General features: G+C 47.4%; 1 protein-coding gene across 6 annotated transcripts in view; it reads right to left on the bottom strand.

Annotated features, from left to right (window-relative positions):
- The window catches only part of PTPRJ (protein tyrosine phosphatase receptor type J), a 173,347-nt gene that overhangs the window by 76,772 nt on the left and 75,030 nt on the right, over nucleotides 1–21,545 (bottom strand). The window lies entirely within an intron of this gene.

Here is a 21,545-nt window from a genome sequence, read left to right as displayed (position 1 = left end):
GGGGGTGGGGGGCACCTGGGTGGCTCAGTCGGTTAAGCGTCCGACTTCAGCTCAGGTCATGATCTCACTGTGAGTTCAAGCCCCGCGTCAGGCTCTGTGCTGACAGCTCAGAGCCTGGAGCCTGCTTCGGATTCTGTGTCTCCCTCTCTCACTGCCCCTCCCCTGCTCATGCTCTGTCTCTGTCTCAAAAATAAATAAAAACATTTAAAAAAAATTTTTTTAAAAGAAAGAGAAGTCAGGGGGCACCTGGGTGGCTCACTTGGTTGGGTGTCCAACTTCAGCTCAGGTCTCACAGTCTGTGAGTTCAAGCCCCGCATCGGGCTCTGTGCTGACAGCTCAGAGCCTGGGGCCTGTTTCAGATTCTGTGTCTTCCTCTCTCTCTGCGCCTCCCCCACTCATGCTCTCTTTCTCTCAAAAATAAATAAAAACATTAAAAAAATTTAAAAAAAAAAAGAAAGAGAAGTCAGGCCACAAGCAGAGAGAAGATGCAATGCATACAGCCAACAGAGAATTAACCTCAGAATATAAAAAGCTTGCCAAAAAATTATACATATATACATATACATATAAAGAGCTTGAAAAAAATCAATAAGATAAAGCAAATAATCCAACAGAAAAAAACGACCAAATGACCTGAACAACATTTCACAAAAGAAATACAAGTGACCATCAGAGATAAAAATAACTGCTCAGATGAAAGCCACAAAAATATGGATTTCCAAAACTTAATTCTGATAGCATCAAGTGATGGAGAACCCATGGATCGACAGGAACTCTTACACAGTGCTGAAGGGGTGGGAAACTGGGCACAATCACTCCAGAAAGCAATCTGGCAATCCTGTGAAGTTAAAACTTCATCACAGCAATCCCACTCATGAGAACGAGCCACACGGAAACCCTCACTGCGTGCGAACCAGGAGACACACACAGAAATGGTCACAGCAACATCGTGTGCAACAGCCAAAAAAAGTGGGAAAAGCCAAATATCAACCACTCAGAAGAATGGATCAGAAAGCTGCAATGTAACATATCAAATAACACTTTACGCCTTTACAACTGAATTCACTGCAGCAACACACGATATGAAGATTAGGAAGACAAGACTGAGAGAGAACAGCAAGTCACAGAAAACCGTGTGAGACACTCCGTAATAAGCAAAACTAAACAAGAGATTGCTTCAGTATCTACACAGATATGTTCTTAAGATTTTTTTAATGCTGATAAGCAATAAATACAATTCAAGACAGTGGTGATCTGGTTGGGGGGGGGGAGTAGGCAAATGCCGGGCTTAAAAGGGAACACAGGTAGATGAAATAACTGGGTGGTGGGTTCACAGGTGTATACTTTATTCTTGCACTGGGAGCACAACTCTATTCTTCACATATCATCACATACATGATAAAAATGTTTAAGCCACTAACACAACGCACTATCCGCATCATCAGTGACCATGACAACAGCTAACATTTATCAGGTGATCGCTAGATGGCTGGGCACTGCTTCAGTTACATAAGGAACTAGAGGGGGCGCCTGGGTGGCTCAGTCAGTTAAGCGTCCAACTTCAGCTCAGGTCATTGTCTCATGGTCCGTGGGTTCGAGCCCCGTGTCGGTCTCTGTGCTGACAGCTCAGAGACGGAGACTGCTTCAGATTCTGTGTCTCCCTCTCTCTCTGTCCCTCCCCCACTCACGCTCTGTCTCTCACTATCTCTCAAAAATAAACAAACATAAAGAACTAGAGAAGTCAGGTGACTTGCCCGAGGTGGCACTCCAAGGTTGGGAGCAAGGGCCGAAGACAGACCCAGACCTCCTGGTTCTTGGCCAATGTCCTCTCCACTATGCCCATTGCCCCACTGCATTCTAGCCTGTGGGTGTCTGAGGTTTGCCCTCGTTCCCTCACGACAGCGTAAATTACACAAACACACACACTTCATCAGCTCCTTTGTTCCCCCTCTGAGTGCCTTGCACATAGTTGGTGTTTAATACATGCCTGTAGGCTAGATGCTTGAGTGATGTGCACCAGTTCCTAAATGTGCTCTGTCATTTAATGCAGACCACTTTAAAGCGGCCCTTGAACGTTCATATCCACTTTAGAACCACTTGCTTTATTCAATTAGCTAATCATTAGCTTCTAGAAAAATGGTTCTCAGTTGACAAGGTAGGTTACCATCAGTGGTGAGAAACAGTGCCCTTAATGTATAACTAATAAGCTTGCGGATAGTTGACTTCTTATCGAAGCAGAGCAAATCCAAACTTCGCACCAAACAGCCAACACTTGCCCCCTCAAGTGCCTTCTTAACTAGGGAGGGAAAGGGGTCTGGTCTACAGCCAGGCCAGGAACACAGGCCTAAGTCCAGGGTGCGGGCAGGAAGGCACTGAGAGCCCTAATTCCAGAGAGAGACGGAGGAAAAAAAGGGAAGGGAGAGGGGCCACGGAGAGGGAGGGAGGTGGGGGACAGAACAGGAGAGAAAGGGAGAGGACTGGGAAATCGGGAGCTGGGTGGAGGCCGCTGGCGTGATCAGCTGGTTGGTTAGACGGGCAGTTGCCTAACAAAGTCCCAGCCGGGCAGTGGAGGAGGCTGCAGGTAGCAGATCATGGCAGAAGCCACCTCCCACTTCAGGACTCATCCAAAAGACAAGTGAGACTATTCCCGTGGGTAGGGAGACCTGCATCCTGGTCCTGAATCAAAGCACCTGTTCCATCCCAGGGTCACCTCACCTTGTTTGGGCCTCTGTTCTTTTGTCCATAATATGACACTCCTGCCTCCTGACCTCACAGAACTGTGCAAAGATCCAGTGAAATGGCACACACCAGCTCTTCGCAGACTCCACTCTTGGAATATTATGCTATTAAAATCTTCCCGTCTGCAAAAATACATCTTTAAGACAGCGTTTCAGGGGCACCTGGGTGGCTCAGTCAGTTGAGCGTCCGACTTCGGCTCAGGGCATGGTCTCGCAGCTCGTGAGTTCAAGCCCCACATCGGGCTCTGTGCTGACAGCTCGGGGCCTGGAGCCTGCTTCGGATTCTGTGTCTCCCTCTCTCTCTGCCCCTCCCCTGCTCACGCCCTATCTCTCTCTCTCCCTCTCAAAATAAATAAAAACATTAAATACATTTAAAAAAAAATTTAAGACAGCTTTTCAGAAGGAAGCAGCTACCCTTCTCAGTTTGGCTGCTACCTCTCTATCCCACAGCAATGGCCAGAAGCACCTGCACTTCTGAACAGGACCCGGGGGAGTCCAGAAATAACGACGTAGACTGCCAACGCTTACAACCTACAAGCTCCACAGACCAGCAATGCTTCGGGCCCTGCTCGGATCTTCAGCAGGCTCTGCCCACCTCGGGCTCCAGCAAACAAGCTTGGACCTTTCTTGTGGCTGGGGGAGGGCGCACCATCCTCTGAGTGAAATAAACCCTGAGCAAAGAGTGGGAGCTCTCAGAGCCGGCCTCCTCTGGATGTCTCACCTAGACGTGCCTCGGTAGCAATCCTAAGGAAGCAGGTATCTCTGAGAAATGTTTCAATCACCTGAAGGAACAAAAAGGTGGAATCTGGAGCAGAAAGGGAAAAGAGAGTCACGTGAACACCACCGCATGTTACCCTTAGGGGAGACCAGAGAAGACCTGCCTTTAGAAAGAGAAGGGTGGTGAGAACAGCTGGCCTGTAACATGCCCCTCCGTCACCACACACCGATAAATAAATAAGGCCCATCCAGCCCCAAGGTCTGTACAAAGTTCTGTTTTGGAGCCTAACCTTTTAAACACACATACACTTAACTCCTTAAGGGGAAGCAATAAAAAACTGCAAATTTATACTAACAATAATGATATGACAACACAGCCCTTTGACTGACGTCTTCTTATATGCCAGGAAACATTTTCCCACACGTAAGGAATCCTAATAACACTCCAGGGAGATAAGGGATACTCTTATCTCCATTTTACAATCAGGAAGTTGATGCCCAAACATAGGAAGTGAATTGCCCAAGACCAGACACCTAGCCTGGGCCCCCCCCCCCGCCAGGGTATTTTCTCCAGTCCCACCTGACTGGTCCACAACAAGCCTGTCCCCTCTCTCCTTTTACCAAAGAGGACTTTGCTTAATTGCAGACTGAAGAAACCCTCCAAGGCAAACAGGAAATGTCCCCGTGGATCACTGAGTGTCACTCTTTGGATTGTGGTCTGATAAACAGCCTTTGGTTTAGGAACCACTTCACCTCTACCAGAGACACTCACCCTCTAGAGTTGGGTGGGCTGGGCGTCATGAGGGGAACATACTAGCAGGATGAAGACTCGGCCCGAATGATTCAAAAATACAAAGCACCAGCCACAAGCCCACAGCCACGCAGAGCCAAGGCAGGCAGCGGGGACAGCTCTAGGGTGCAGGCACTTCATTAAACCGGATGGGAAGTCCAGGGGTGGGTAACAAGTGGATGTAGGAGAGAAAAATGTGTGTGAGGAAGGAGGGGAGATCCAGGTCATCTGGACATTTGTTCATTAGCTGAAGACAAACCAGGTGGCAGGGGTCACATGTCGCATGGGATACAAAGACAACGTATGCTGCGCCGACCCTCGAGAACTGCTCCTACCTGCCATTCAACAGGCTGTAAATTAACGAGAGTTTCCTTGACCCACTAAGACTAGGGAGTTGGGAGAGGAGACTGAACACCTGCTTTGTTTAAAAATGTGTTTTCCCCAGGGCGCCTGGGTGGCTCAGTCGGTTACGTGTCCGACTTCAGCTCAGGTCGTGATCTCGCAGTCCGTGAGTTCGAGCCCGCGTCGGGCTCTGTGCTGATGGCTCAGAGCCTGGAGCCTGTTTCGGATTCTGTGTCTCCCTCTCTCTCTGACCCTCCCCTGTTCGTGCTGTGTCTCTCTCTGTCTCAAAAATAAATAAACGTGAAAAAAATTTTGTAAAAAGAAATGTGTTTTCCCATGTTTGTCTTGAATAAGAACAGCCAATATTTATTGTGAGCTGGCTATAAGGCAGCTCCAAAGACCTCATATAGGGATATACTATAATTAGCCCCATTTTACAGATGGTGAAACAAAGGCACCATACTTCAATGGCTAGTACAGCAATACAGGGCCCTAGAAGTAGGATGTGACAGGGCCAAGCCCTGCTCTATACCCTCCACAAAAATCCCTCTCATTTCACATTTGTTTCCTCATTAAACGCTTAGCCCTTTAAATTGAACGCATCATCTCCATTTAGTCATCCACACACGTACAGTATGACATTCACCAAATCTTAAGGCATTTAAGACAATACTGAAAAAACACACATCAAACCCTTAACGATGGTCTCCTCCAGTAGTCGATTATAGGCAACGTTTTGGGTTTTTGTTTTGTTTCGTTTTGTTTTGTTTTGTTTTTAAACATGTTCCTGTACTTGCCATAATTTCCACACGGGGCATGGCTTCCTTTTACAATTAAAAAGTGTCTCCTAGGACATTTGGGCATGAATAACAGCCAAAATAAAACCATTCAGAGTGGCTCTCACACAGAGCAGACAGACCCCGGCTGCCTGACACACTGACTATGGATGACAAACAGTGCGTCTCTAACACGAAGAGATACGGCGTGTTACCTGAATAAATAATAGACGACAAGCTCTACACAGAGTTCCTAAAGCAAAGCATGTCAGCTGACTTGGCTGAAGCCAGTACAACATAAATTTTCGTAATACAACACATCAGGATGGAACCTGCATTTTTGCTCAGATCGCCCAAAGCAAAGCCAAGCACATGCGATTGGTACAGAAGCCACATGTATAGAAGCCACATGTGACTCCCGCCCTTGTGCACAGATGGGCCTACCACGGGCATCTAATTCATCCAACCTGCAGGACACAAGAGACTTAAGAAGAAGACACTCAAATAACATGCAGAGAGAGAAGCCTTCAGGACCAGGAACGCTGGAATCCCAGCAGTGACGACCGTTACCTACAGAGGGCCTCTTGGGGGGCCAAGAACAAAGGTGGGCATTCTTCACACATCACTCTGCCCAGGTCTGTAGGATAAGCCTATGGCACCAAGCCAGAGACATTTGGGGCCATTTGCCAAGCTGCCATGCTCCCTTCATCTGTGAACATATGGAGTCACTAAACTGTCACTAGAAGAGCCCGGTACAGCTCGGCTTAGGCCAGGGCCATTCCATTCCCACAGATAATTTATGTCAGTTATTATAAGGCTTCAAGACGAAGCATGGGATGTTCTTCGGTCTTTCAATCTGACATGTCATGAGAATTTCTGCGTGCTTGCTACTCTGTGGTATGTCCGTTAAAAGGCCGCCTCTCGTCGCCCCAGATGAGAAAGAAAATGCTTGCCAGTCATCTTGGGACTCCAAGAGGGAGGCAGGTCCCCCAGGAAAGGGAAGTGCCCGAGCTGTGTGCATAACATGGGACCCCGGCAAGCCCTTTTTATCCCACCCTCCCGCCTAGGACCTGTGCCTGGGACTGGCGGCAGACAGGCTCAAATCAGATCTTTAAAATCATTCAAAGTTGAAGACAGAGATCACCAAGAAAGGACTGGGAAGCCAAGGAAAAGCTGGGGTTACTTAGAAACACAAGTAGGAAACGTGGGGACCTTCTGACGGATGTCACACAGTGACCTATCATAAGAACCTATTTACTAATGAGGAAGGGGAGGCGAAGAGAAGGTTTCCTCTACCCTTGCGCCAAACTCTCTCCCAAATCAAATCATCTCATTAAATCTTCATGTTGACTCCTTTGGCAGGTACCCCAATTTCAGAGATAAGAGATCAGCCTGGAAGTGGCAGAGGCAGAATTTGAATAGAGGGGCGGTTGACTCAAAACCGAAGCTCACAGCCATCCTTTCTGGGTCTTAGCCTTGACTCACCTCAGATTTGCTGTGGGACACTGGGCAAGTCACATGCTTTCTCGGAGTCTTAGGCCCCTGCCTGTAAAATGAGGGGCACATTCTGGGCTCTTTGCTCAGGCCCCTCTAACTGTGACAGTTTATGGTTTTATCTACCAGGTTTTTGGATTTCACAGATCAATGCAGTTTCAAACATTACACACCCAAAACATTAAGGGTCAACCAAAGGGTTACAACTTTTTACTTTTCCAAATAAAGGGTACTTACTACCTACTATCATTCTTCTTACACAAAAGGAAACACTTTCCCCATAAAAAGATGGGAAGGATATATTCTGATGAAACGATGGTCCTTTGAACTGAATTAGTGTCATGAGAATCTCAGGGGGTTATCCTTATTTTTCTCTTTTTATTTTTAAGTTTGTTTTTTCAGAGAGAGAGAGAGAGAGAGAGCACAAGTGGAGGAGGGGGAGAGAGTTTCTCTTTTTAACATGGACAGTTAGGAACTTTGCACAAGCTCTGCACCCATCTGTAGGCCAATGTTTGGGAACTTAAGTCCTATGCATTTCTAACCACATTCATCACAGGACAGAAAATTCATCACTTTGCCTGGCACACTAGAATTCAACGCATTTTAGTTGCAGAAAAAAACTGGCAGAATGGGATGTACAAATCAACTATCAAAATTGCTAAGGGGACGCCTTGTTGGCTCAGTCAGTTGAGCACTCAACTTCAGCTCAGCTAGTGATCTCATGGTTTGTGGGTTCGAGCCCCGTGTCGGGCTCTGTGCTGACAGCTCAGAGCCTGGAACCTGTTTCAGATTCTGTGTCTCCCTCTCTCTCTGCCCCTCCCCCACTCACACTCTGTCTCTCTCAAAAAATAAACATTTAAAAAAAAACTTTTTTAGGGGCGCCTGGGTGGCGCAGTCGGTTAAGCGTCCGACTTCAGCCAGGTCACGATCTCGCGGTCCGTGAGTTCGAGCCCCGCGTCGGGCTCTGGGCTGATGGCTCAGAGCCTGGAGCCTGTTTCCGATTCTGTGTCTCCCTCTCTCTCTGCCCCTCCCCCGTTCATGCTCTGTCTCTCTCTGTCCCAAAAATAAATAAACGTTGAAAAAAAAAAAAATTAAAAAAAAAACAAAAACTTTTTTAGTTGTTAAAGAGAAACAGCACTGACCATGATAATCATGTATGACTTTAATTTTATTACTGCTCTTGCTCTGCAGGCAACAAGGTAATCAGTGCTTGGGGTGCACTGGTTCATGTAATTCTCCATACCCAACTTCTGCCCATTTTCTATAAGGTGTACAATTCTCTGGGGGCATCATGGTAGGGAAATATTTTCAGACTGGAGGGGGAAAAAACCAGATTTCAACGTATTTCATGGCTCAACGTGGGGAAATACAGAGTCTTTTTCTGAAAGCGTTGTTGCACTGAGAAGACAGCAGGAAGTCATACAGGAGCAATGAAAACAAACACACACGCACAGTGTCTTCCTGCAGAGTCACTGGCTGGTCAGGAAGGACAGGTGGCCCCAGGCCACTGACCTCAGTTGCTCAATAAATCCCAGGAAAGGCCCCATGTGAGGTCAGTGCCGTCATCACAGACCATGAGGTAAGGCTAGAGGCTGGAGACAGTCTGGGACCCAGACCCAAGATAATTGAACCTCCACCAATGTCACTTGCCTTGGGTCCAAGCCTCAGCTTGCCACCTGTAAGATGCAGTAGTCCCCGCTCCCTCACAGGCTGACCCCGTCCAGCTTCAAGCCCCATCACTTCCCTGGAACCCATCACTGTGTCGCATCTCACCCATCTCTTTCAGAAGGGGGAACAGAGCTGACACGCGGAGAAGGGTTCAAAAATTAAACATAAATATGTCAGGAAGACATATTTCAGACCCAGTCCCCAGGCCCAATTCTTTTTTATTTTGTTTTTCAGTTTATCTATTTAGACAGAGAGAGAGAGAGAGAGAGAGCACATGAGCAGGGGAGGGGCAGAGAGAGAGGTTGAGAGAGAATCCCAAGCAGGCTCCGCACAGTCAGCACAGAGGCCGATGCGGGGCTCAAACTCACAAACCGTGAGATCACGACCTGAGCTGAAACTAAGAGTAGGACCTTTGACTGACTGAGGCACCCTCAGGTGGGGTGGGGACTGAGCATCCCTCCCAAGCCCAATTTTAAGAAATCAGAAGCGCAAGGCCCAGGGAGACACAACGTGCCCAGAGCCATGCAACTAGAAGGCAAGCATGTCATTCTGACAGGCAGCTCCTGACACAGGGATGCTCTGTAAACAGCAGTCACCTGCCTGGAAAGGAATCCTGGTGTGAGCTGCGGGGTCGACACAGCCCCTTCTATGGCCTGCGGGGCTCCGGCCTAAACCGGGCCTCCTAAACCGTTTGGGCTCAAGACTCTTGATGGTCTTAAAACTTACTGAGGACCCCAAAGAACTTTTGTTCATAATAAACCCATTATCTGTTAACAAAACAACATTTATGGAACATATCTTCCAGTATGGAAAGGAACTGGTGAGAGGAGTGGCATCATTTGAGATTTTTGCCAAGCTCTTTAATGTCTGGCCGAGTAAGACACAGCTAATTTCTCACTGTGCTTCCTCATTCGCTCTACGATAAGATGGTCTCGGGGCCTGCAGTCTTTGAAGAAATCCTGGCCTCGCACACACATGTAGTCGGAAAAGGGAATATTTTCATAGACTTTTCAGTAATCTGTCTAATTTTCTTTGACACCACACCAAAACTGGACAAATGGTAGGTCGTTTTTTGAAAAGCTGGCTGCACTGTAGAATCTAAAACTGCGTCCGTGATTTTTCACGTTCTGTCGTGTGAAAAGCGAGGGGCCTTTCCATCCATCGCACTTGGAACAGTTCTTTTTCCCCCTGCATGGCTCTGTGCCATCCATCATGCATTGCTTCCTTGGAAAATACTGGTTCACTAGGACTTGCACTCATGAGAGAATGAAAAGGAAAAGACAGATAACAGTCTCATTAGGACAGTAGTTCTGACTGCACAGACCCCTGGAAGGGTCTCAGGAACCCCCAGAGGTCCTAGGAACACTCTTTGAGAAACACCAGCTGAGACTAAAGTCAAAGAAGTTCACATCTGCTGAATGTGAGGATTCATTCACTCATTTATTCACCCAGATATTTACTGGGCGCCCACTATGTGCCAGAAACTGCTCCAGGTGCTGGGAATTTCACAGTGCACAAAACAGACCCCTGCCCTGGTGTGGCTCACATTCTCTTGGGGGCGGGAGGCCACGGCCACACACACACACACACACACACACACACACACACACACAAGTAAACGTACACTAGAATGTCAGGGCGTGCCAAGCACTAGGGGAAAGACGAAGCCCTGTGCAGACATGTGCACAGGGGCATGTGGTTTCCCTGGCAAACCTAATTCAGCCAGCCTGGGAGTCACTAATTTAAGGGTTTCACAATAAAATAGGGGGTGTTTTCTTAATACCAAAATACTTGCGGACACGGGCAGGGGCGGGGGAGGGGTGACCTGCCGTAGAAGAGTCGAGAGCTCACCACTGAGGCTAGATTCCTTTCACCCAGAGGCTTCCACCCCTCCCTGTTTACACGCACCATCACTTCGGCAGCCCCCTCCCCCTGCAACTACGGCACATTCCCATACACTGTCTTGCGTGAGCCTCACGCGGGTCCTTGAGAGGTGGCCTGGGTGGGTATCAGCCATCTCTTTGACGGATGAGGACACGGAGCCTGGGAGAGGTTAATAAGCGACGTGCCGAGGAAGTGGTAACTCACAACTTGAACCCCGGTCCCCTGACTCCTTAGTATGGTTCGTTCCATCATAAAGATTTGTGCCATTTCCTTCACTTCTGATAGTCCTACATGGAAGGAAGAGGAAAGAGGTAAAATGGTGAAAACAGAGGTATGAGCTTGGCTTCTTCCTTCAAAAACGTCCTGCTCATCATGTCCCCCTTCTGAAACAGCCCATCTGTGAAGAAGACAAGAGAGATATGGGGCCTGATGCCTACCTAGTAGGCACCAAGTGTTTGTGGCTATTAGCTCTATAAATATTTATGGAGGCTTACTGTGTGCCAAGCCCAGGGCTCAGCGGCAGGGACCCAGAGATGAAGAAGAAAGAAAGACCATGTCCCTGCCTTCTGCCTCCGGGAGCTGATACTCTAGTGGCCTGTCATCACAGAAAACCAGGAGACCTGGCACCATTCGACTCACGTACCCTAAAAGAGTTAACACCAAAATTCGAGCTTCCTGCGCCTCCATCAGTAGCTTCAGACCCACAACAGAGTCCCTGTGTTCAATCCTGGCCTCGAAACACCCTTTCAGGAGAAGAAACAAGCTTTATTACTCTGCCCCATCACCCCCCACCTCATTCTACAGATGGAAAAGCCAGCCTAAGGCCCCAGAGCCACTCCCTCTGAATCTTACAATGAGTCAGAGGTGTGACAGGGGCAAAGCCAGCTCTCTTGTCTTCCAGAGAAAGCCCTGGCCCAAGCCCAGCCCCGTTCTCTCTTTTTAACATCCCAGGAGGCCTCCTTGAACAACGGCCATGTATTTGTGGCGGCCAAGCAACACACACCCCAGCCGGGGAAGTGACTATTTCAAGAGGAAAGGGGCATATATAGCAATGGCCCTCGGTGGCCACCCAAAGTACAGCCAGCCCTCCGACGTCGGCCAACCCCAAACCCCCATCGTGCTTCCTCTCCTCCTGGTTTGCCTTGCCAACACAGTTCCCACCAAGGTTTAAAAAAGAAGTAGAAGTTCCCTTCTGCCTGACTGGCCGGCACATTCCACTGACTCAGACTGTTCTGGACGCCACGGAGAAGACACTGTTCATTTTCCCTGGGCTGAGAACTGGCCCACATCCGGACCTGTCACCAGCAGGAGGGGGCACTTGGCGTCTCAGCACAAGCAGATGAATGGAGTGCTATTTTTAAGGTCTGGTTCCTGTCTCTAGTCCAGAAAGCTTGGCACCTGTGCCAGAGTTGCTCCAAGTGTGGCTTGTAGACCACCTGCATCACAAACACCTGGGTGCCGCAGGGAACTTCAGAATCTGGGGTCCTCTCTCAAATCTAGGGGTAATCGCCAAGGGGTAGAACTCGGGAGCTTGAATCTTTAACTAGTGCCTCCAGTGATTCATTTGCAAAGTAAAGTCAGAGCACCACTGACAGTTGAGTTTGCATTCATTCATCTATTCATTCATTCACTCAGCACTTGCCAAGTGCCCCAAGATGCTGAGCACTGTGCTCATGGATGGCGGGACGAAGATAAATACACACGCTCTTAGCCTGAGAGTCCCCGGAAGACACAGTACACTGTGAGTGCTAAAAGACAGAGCATGGGGCACTGTGGGAGCCCCAAAGTGGGAGAAATCAACCTGCCTGAGGGGTCAGGGGCGGCTTCGCAGACAAGGGGATCTTGGAGCTGAGGCCAGGAGGGTGGGAAGGGGGACGCCATGCAACAATCATTCCCTACCCTGGCTGGCTTTGGCATTCCCCTTGGCTTGGCCAAAACCAAGATGGTATATCCTGCGTGTCCTCACCTAACCCGGTATCCTCCTGACATCTCACAAGTACTCGGTACACATTTAGTGGATGAACAGAAACAGACAATGGAGCGGACACTCTGGGAACAGGAGCTAGGAAGCAGCTCAGCTGTATGCTATACGTACACCTATTGCTTAAGAACACAGGGCCTGGAGTGAGGCTGACGAAGGTCTAATTGCCATTTGCCATTATTGGGTCATGGGCAAATCAGCCTTTCCAAGCCTCACCTTCCCAATCTATAAAATAGGGACAGTAGCTACTTCCCAACGTCGTCAGGAAGGCTAAAGATGCATATAAAGCCTCTGGCACGTGACACACGTTCAAAAAAGTTAGGAATTGCTCAGCAATAATCCTAAAAGGCCTGAAATTAAACCCCACTTCCATCAGCAACCAGGTCTGGTAAATCCGTCCATCTGGGGCCTCAGGTTTCTCACCGATAAAACAAGAGGCTTAGACCAGACCCTCCCAAAGTTTCCTCTGACAACGAACATTTTTCCAGAAGTGGTAATGGTCGGTCAGTCCCCAGGATCTGTCCTGGACCGATGGGCATGTCGTCTCTGACTCATGGCGCCTGAGATGCCCATCTGGCATTCCTAAGGCTGGGTGAAAGTCATGCCTTTTCCCTCACTGGGGACATGCCTCAGGCTATTTTGTTTTCCCTCGGACCTCCCTCTCACCCCACGCTCCTTCTTTGTATCTGTTCATCCTCAAAGAGCTCCGTGGGTGACACTTGCCCCCAGGCAGACACAGGACAGCAGGGAAGTTGGCCTACCAGCCTTCTCCTCACTTAGGCTAAAGGGAGTCATCAGCTTCCTCTCTGGGCCCCAAAGGCAGGGAAACGATGTGTCAACACCAGCCACAAAGAGCTCCCAACTGCCCAGGTCACGCACAAACACACCCTTGGGAAGCTGCAGGGGGTAGAAGGCGGCCTCCTTGAAAGCCCCTCCACCACTCCTGTCCTCTCTGTAGAACACAGTCGCCCCCAAAAGCTCTCAGTCAGATGTGGACCCTTTGGCCTCACCCCCATCTTGTCCCGCCCCTAGGAGCCGGCAAGCTGTCCCTGGTCAAGGCACAAGGAGCCCACATTGGACTTGGAACCACCCAGATGGGCCCAGGATGTGTGCATCATGAAAGCACAACCCTTTTGCACTTCCACACCCCGCTGCCCTAACGATGCCCCATCTAGAGCACCACCCCCAAGACATGGAATTACACAGAAGAAGGGAAGAGCAATGACTTGGAAAAACTCTCCTCCACTGCTTCTTCCTCTGAACTGTCCCTTGACCCTGCCTGTCCCTTCCTCCCCATTCACATCCTTACTCACCCTGGTTGGCCCAACCCCAGGGTCAGCAACCTTACTCTGTAAAGGGCCAGAGAGTAAATACTTTCACCTCTGCAGGCCACACAGTCTCTGTTGCAACTCCTCAAGGCTGATGAGAGTGTGTGAAAGCAGCCACAGACAATATGTAAATGAATAAGCATGGCTGTGTTCCAACAAAACCTTATTCATGGACACTGACATCTGAATCGCATATAATTTCCACACGTCACAACATATTTTCTTAGCTCTCTGTACAGAAACAGGTGGCAGAACATAGTCGGGTGACGCCAGATTCTGCACCCTTGTTGCCTCATTCCCAGACCTCAGCAATCTTCTCCTACCTGGCCTTCCTGGTCCCCCCTTACTACCCCTTAAATCCGTCTTGCTCACTACTACCCAGGCAGAGCTTCCTAAGAATTCTGCTTTAATCATCTCATTCCCCCTGGTAAAAATGGCCGAACATCTTGACTGCCATTTGAGGCCTGTCTCCATTGGACTCAAAGATGTTTTCCCACCCTTGTCTCTTCACAGCCTGAACTGCCTCAGCCCATCCCCTTACATTTTGCGAACAAACTGTATCAAATCTTTACAGATTTGAGTCAGATCTCTCCCGGATAACCTAACCTCCACCTGGTTTCAATTCCTACAGCACTTGTTTATTCCATTCATTGAACCCTCAAAAGACTTGCAATTTGCAAAGAGAGAAGTGTAAATAGATAATTACCGAAGAATAAAATAAACATCCTAATTGATGTTCCCAGGTCATATTTGAGAACAAAGCAGCCAGCTGAGGGGAAATTGGGGGAAGGTTCTATAAAGGATTAACCCTTAAACCAGGAGAGTGAGGATTCATCAGGCCAATAAGACATAAGGGTTTGGGAGCACGCTGGAAAGATTCGCACAAAGTCTCGGGCTGGAGCAGAGGGGGTATGACTAGTCGGGTGGCAGAAGTGAAATCATGAAGAGCTTGGCCCAGGAGCCTGCGCACTAAGGCTGTCAGGGAGGTTTGGCAAGGTGCTGAAACACAGTAGGCCTTCAGTAAATATATCTGGGACTACCATAGAAAGCAGGAGGGTTCCACTTCCCATTCCTGGAAGAGTCCCTCACTCCAAGCCTCAAAAAGTCAACAAACAAGAGCATCAAAGTGTCCATGGTGGGACATCACTGCTCTGTAATCTCTGCCCTCTCCTTCGGCCCACACGCACGGCTCAAAGGAGAGATGAGTGTGAGGTCTCCCTAGGCCCAAACCCTGTTTTCGGCTACGTAACCTGCAACCGTCTTGGAGCCATCTTGGAAAACGTTGCACAGGAGTTAAGACTATATTTCTGTCCCAAGCCCTTGTAACTAGGACAAAACGGCAAAAGTAACTTTTTTGAGAAAAAAGACTTACTCATTTCCACCAATTAGAAAATCACTTTTTTTTTCTTTTAAGAGATCTCAACTTTTTTTGGACTCATGCTGGCTTATGTTTGATTTTTTTTTTTTTAAGAAGCAGATGTTTCTGTAACCCTCCCCCCTTTCCCCTTTAAAAGGATTATAAAAATAGAAGTCCCAAAAAACTTTTAAATGCAACCAACACAAGGTCTTCCATTGACGCCAACTCCTATAGGCTTCTGCGGCGAGCAATTCTCGGCCAAAGGGGCTTTGAAGTCAAGTCTTTGAAGTGAGCTTGGCTCTTTCTCAGTACTAAAGGAAGTAAAAATGGAAGCTAAAAGATAGGGAGAAGACAGAAATACAAGGATGAAAAAGGGGAAGTAGGCCCTTTGAACACAAGAGCTCTCCAATACCATCCCCTAACCAGAATGACTCCAGAACCACTTGAATCTACGGAGATCAGCAAAACACCCATTTCTGTGAATGCACTGTGATAGGCACTCTTTGAGAAACAAAGAAAAGATACAGTCTTCCTCCATAAGATTATAATTTATTAAAACAAGACATGATAAAAAAAAAAATAGTCTAACGCAAGAGCAAATGTAAAAACCATCAGGGAAAGAAAAAGTAAGACACCAATGCTGGGCGAGAACCTAAGTCCAGGCCCTGTGTGAAGCACTCCGGCTGTCCTGTTTCATTGAATTTGGGTGTTTTAAGGCTGTAAGCACGTGAACTGACCCACCCGAGATCATTACTCAGGGAAACTCACGGGTCGAAATTTGAATCCAGGTCAAGCCACCATGCTCTTCCCACAGAGTAGTCCCAAGAAGAGAAAAAGCATGCCTGCTTGGGATTGAGGAAAGACCGTGAAAGGTTTCAGGAACAAACCAGATGACCAAGACTTTAGTAGATACAGCTGGGAAGAAAGAGTATTCCATGCAGAAGGCCCCAACCCCCGGCACTCGCAGAGGAAACAGTAGGCTGGAAAACAGTAAGGAGAACATGACCTATGTGTAGAGGAGTGAGGCTGGGAAAGGAGCCACAGTAAGGAACTTGGAGGCCAAAGTAAAACGTGCAGAAAGCAGCAGCCACCAAGGGCTTTGGAGCAGGTAAGGGATATCACCATACATCAAAATATTCGAGTATTCTGGAAAAGGCATAAGAGGCTAAAAGACAGCTGCGAGTTCTAAACAAGGACCAGAGAATCTTGGAGATTCAAGAAGTCGCCAGTATCCTTTTTTTTGTTCTCCTCCTTAAGCTAACACCTCATCTGGTATGATATGCTCTCACAAACTTCCCTATCAGCAAAGAAAATCCGGTCTGATAGCAATCCCTGAGCAATCCCTCGCTGAGAGCACTGACTCCTAGGCCTAATATGGTGACATTCCACAGACTCGTCAATTATTTTGGCAAGTGCTTTAGTATTCTCAAAAATACCTAAAAACTACACCACAGTGCACTTCAGAGAACATCAAACAAGAGGGTCAAAAAACCTGTGAAGCACTAACCTAAGACCTAAGGTTCAAAGCCTCCAGGATGGGGACATTCATACCAAACATGGTTTTGCCCGAACTGCATTGGTACAATGACAGATCCTTTTCACATTACCTTGACTAACACCCTACTAAGTTACAAGGAGAAAGGTCTAATTATTCCATTCGATGCATGAGGAGACTAAGGCTCAGAAAAGTTAGCACACTTTGCTCAAATTCAGAGATCCTACAACAATTAAAGGATGCCAGCTTACCCAATGCATTGTTGCCTAGACTCTAAACACTGTATATTAATTTGGGCCCATGCCGGATAATTACAAATCCAAACATGATATGAGTAATTCTAATTGAGTAAAAGGCTCTAGGGCATCTGGGTAGCTCAGTCGGTTACGGATCAGGCTTTGGCTCAAGTCATGGTCTGGTGGTTTGTGAGTTCGAGCCCCACACGGGGCTCTCTCTACTGTCAGTGAGGAGCCTGCTTCACATCTTCCCTCTCTCTCTGCCCCACTCCTGCTCTCGCAGGCATGCACACGTGCTCTCTCTCTCTCTCTCTCAAAAATAAACATTAACAAAAAACTATTAAAAAAAGGGCTCTAAATATACTTCTGCACAAATTAGTCCCATGTTCCAACATGTTAGCTGAAATCGTTACCACTACTAATATAAACTGATAACACAGAACACATGAAGATACCTCAAGTTCTCAAATTTAAAGTACTTTAAACACTTTTTTCCCTAGTTTTTAAAATTTGGATAACATTTCACTCTATAGTTTAAAAAAAATTTAATATGCTGTTAAGTATCATTTTGCTGTGTAAAACATACATAAAATGCTGCAAGCGTCTTAACTATAATGTCCTAATGACTTATAAAGTGAACGGGTCAACTAAAAATACGAGGAAAACCTTTTAGACACATTCAGCTACGTAGGTTTAGGTTATAGCACATGCACATAAAATTTTTTTTCAAGTAACTTTAACCATCACCCCAAAAAAAGCAGAAGAGAGAAACTGAACTCGAAAGTGAAAAGATGTAAAACATCTTTTTTTTTTTTTTTTTGAGAGGAAAAACTGATAAAGGGAATTGGGAAGGGGTCCTTTCGCTATGAGGCCCAAAGTCCTAAATCTGTCCATTTTCAAGTCACAGTTGACTATTTCCTATCGAACAAGCCATAATCAGAGAATATGACCCACGAGCCGCAAAGTGACTTGCCAGCAGCAACAGTGGTCTGTGTACTATAAACACTTTGTGAAGCGCTTTCCAGACAGGCTATCGCTCCATCTTACAGATGAGAAAACAGAGGTGAGTGGCTCATGAGAAAAACAGCAAGAGATGGGGAAACGGAAGGGAGGTCATATGGCCCAAGATCGCAGGAGGAAATACGACCTCATGTGGGATGCCCACATTAGGACAGATACTGTCAGTAAGGAAGGACTAGGGCAGGACTGACCGAGGCACGCGGGGAATGGTGGAGATGGCTGGGGATGTTTAACCTGCAGAAGAAGATACCAGAGAGAATGAGAAAGACGCATGCAGGTTCCCAGCGTGTGACTCCAGGAGGACCAAACAGAATGTGCAGGCAAAAGGAGACATCCCCCGCCGGCTGTAAGGGCCCTGATCAGCAGCACACATCAACAAAACACTGGCATCTGCGAACAGATCCATCCCTGAAATTACTTGGGCGTCAGGTACCACCACCATTGTGTTGGCCACAGTCACAAACCACCCACATTTTATCAGTTTAATATTTTTCTTACACATTTTACTGAAATGAATTTAGCTTCACCCTATGTGATACGATCCAAAAAACCATGAGGTTCGCTGCTCTATGGTTTTTCCCTAATACATATTAAGACAAGTGACTATTAAAATGCATACTCGGGGCACCTGGGTGGCTCAGTCGGTTGAGCATCCGACTTCGGCTCAGGTCATGATCTCACGGTTCGTGAGTTCGGGCCCCACGTCGGGCTCTGTGCTGACAGCTCGGAGCCTGGAGCCTGGAGCCTGCTTCGGGTTCTGTGTCTCCCTCTCTCTCTGCCCCTCCCCCACTTGTGCTCCGTCTCTCTCTGCCTCTCAAAAATAAAGAAAACTAATTTTTAAAAAAGTTTTTTAATAAATAAATAAATACTCATCAGGGTTGCATCTATAATCATCTCACGCACCAGGAGTCACAGGACACCATGTTTAGAAGGCCAGATCAGAAAAAGTCACATAAAACATTTGGCTGTTGAATTAGACCCCTCTAGGTTAAAACTGCCAACCTTCTCTGTGCGTTTCCTCACCTGCAAATGTAGCGTTCTCTCTATTCGGGTGGTTGTCAGGATTATTTTTAAAAGTCACCCCAGTACTAAGCACAGTACCAAGGACCTAGTGGTTTGATGCTTCACTGCCACCTCCGCTGGTATTTCTCACACTGTTTTGTAGAAAGAGCTCAATTGAGCTCTAGCCCTCGCTATTATGACCTGGTACATCCATACAGAACCTTGTAGAAGACTCTCCACACTGGAAGAAAGGTGAATGGCAAATTCTCTAACTGTTCTATTAACTTGTCTGCAGTGCTAGTGAACTAAGAATTATGAAATCTCAGGGAAACCAAGTCCCCCTACCCCCCCCCCCCGAAAACAGGTAATAATACACATTATTGCTACGGCAATTAGCACAATCACGTGACATTCAGACCAGCTATCCTATCACACTAACTCATCAAATTTCCCTCTGCGGTTGAAAACGTCAAAGCCACTTTTAATTGAAAAATATAAGAATAGTCTGCTCCTCCAAACAATAACAACGAATGAGATTTGCTGCTATTGGTGAATTGCCAGGGGGTAAATAATGAGGTATACATCAAGAAATTTTCCACAAAGAGTAACACATAAAAACAAAAACTCTGAGCAATGACATATTCCTGTTTAAAATCAGATTACCCGCAGTGGCAAAATCAAAACGGCGTGGAGGTCCCATCATATAAGCTTCTTCCTTAAGTGAATTAAACTCTACCTGCCAAAGGGAGGGAAGAAGTGAAAGAAAAATAATTTAAATAGCGCCGCTGCTCCACATTATGAGAGAGTGAGCCTGAGCTGGGAGACCCAAATCTGCTGTTCCCTCAGTAAGTCCCAAGTCCCATGCACCGTTTCTCACCACCCTTCTAGTGATACAACATTTCAGGACGTAGACTTTCCATTCTGTGGAGCCCCTAAATATAATATTTTCCCTGATGCTCAGTAACAGACGGTACCTTTTTCAACCACGGAAGAGTAACTAGCTGAGGGAGGCTTACTGAGAAATGGAGGTATTCCCCAACGTTGACAGGTAAGTACCACTTTGTGCCCCATATTTCGGGATGACTCCAGGAATAATCTCCACTCATGATTCCAACTAAACAGCATTTCTCCCACAGCACCAATTTCCCATCAAGAATCTATGCTCCAACTGATTGTGTTCCCACTTGGCACCATTAATGGCGACCTGGGTCCAACATCAAAGTATTACACAGTCAAGTTGCATTTTCCCACCGTCCTCAGGCCATATGGCATTCCACAAAGACAAATTAACTGTCAACACACTTTTCATCACAGCCCTTTGGAATTATTCTCACCTGGTGGCACCTCTTTTGCACCTACTACGATGACTTCCCCATTGGGTTCAAAGATCCCTTCCTCTCGAGAAAGCGTCCTGGAGTTCCCCATGGGGCAGATTGGGAATGTGAAGGAGAATAAAAATAAGAAGACAGCCAGCGGCTATCTGCTATCGGGATATGCCAGGCTGTGTGCAAAGGCAGTTTCCTTGCCTTTTCTTGCTGAATCTTCCTGGGAGAGCTCCACGGGGAGGAACTTTCATGGTCCTCATTTCACACATGAGCAAAGTGCAGAGTAGGGAGGAGAGGGACCCAGCCAGCACCCCTTGCTCAGGCAAGTGGTGGAATCAGCTTCACGGCCCAGCTCATCCTGGCTCTGGGCTCTCCTGCCTCAGCTCTCTCACCTCTGCACCAATGACATCGTTCTCACCGCCACTAAAGCGCAAACTCCCTGCGGACAGACCTTGTCTGTCCCACCCATCCTCAGCAACCTGACCGCTTCTCGACCTGTGCCAGCTGACTAAGAAATGCGTATGCAGTGCCTGCTGTCTGGAAGAGGCCAGCTATCCAATCAATAATCAATCAACCTGGCACTGCCTCTCCAAATGAGAAATAAATGACGGAAATCCGTATGTATCACACACCCTCTTGTCTTCTTAAACTGAGTACAGCTGACCCTTGAACAACACAGGTTTGAACTGTGCAGGTCCACTTACACAGGGGTTTATTTTTTTTCAATAAATACAGTACGGCACTGTAAATGTATCTTCTCTCCTCTGTGCTTTTTGCGGATGGGAGAGGGGCAGAGGGAGAGGGAAGAGAGAGAACCCCAAGCAGGCTCCATCTCACAACCATGAGATCATGACCTGAGCCCAAATCAACAGTCGGGCGCTTAACAGACTGAGCCACCCAAGCACCCCTGCCCTGTGATTTTCTTGGTAACATTTTCTTTTCTCTAGCTTACTTTGTTGTACGAAGACAATATACAATACATATAACAGACAAAACATGTCCTGATCAGCTGTTTCTGTCATCAGTAAGGCTTGCAGTCAACAGTAGGCTATTAGTAGTTCAGTTTATAGGCATGTTTTCAACTAAAAGAGGGGAGAGGGTCAGTGCCTCTATTACCCTGCCTTGTTCAAGGGTCTACTGTACTCTAAGTTTAATAATATTACCCTCACAGGGGCGCCTGGGTGGCTCGGTCGGTTAAGCGTCCAACTTCAGCTCAGGTCACGATCTCACAGTACATGAGTTCGAGCCCCACATCGGGCTCTGTGCTATCAGCTCAGAGCCTGGAGCCTGCTTCAGGTTCTGTGTCTCCCTCTCCCTCTGCCTCTTCCCTGCTTGTGCTCTGTCTCTCTCTCTCTCTCAAAAATAAACAAACGTTAAAAAAAATTTAATAAC

The sequence above is a fragment of the Lynx rufus genome, unplaced genomic scaffold (genome assembly GCF_022079265.1).
Source record: "Lynx rufus isolate CCGP_SWC_20201006 ecotype Redwood Valley unplaced genomic scaffold, mLynRuf1.p SCAF_9, whole genome shotgun sequence".
NCBI classification, from domain to species: Eukaryota; Metazoa; Chordata; class Mammalia; order Carnivora; family Felidae; genus Lynx; species Lynx rufus.
The sequence above is the reverse complement of the archived record's forward strand: the minus strand, read 5'-3'. Positions and strand labels throughout refer to the sequence as shown.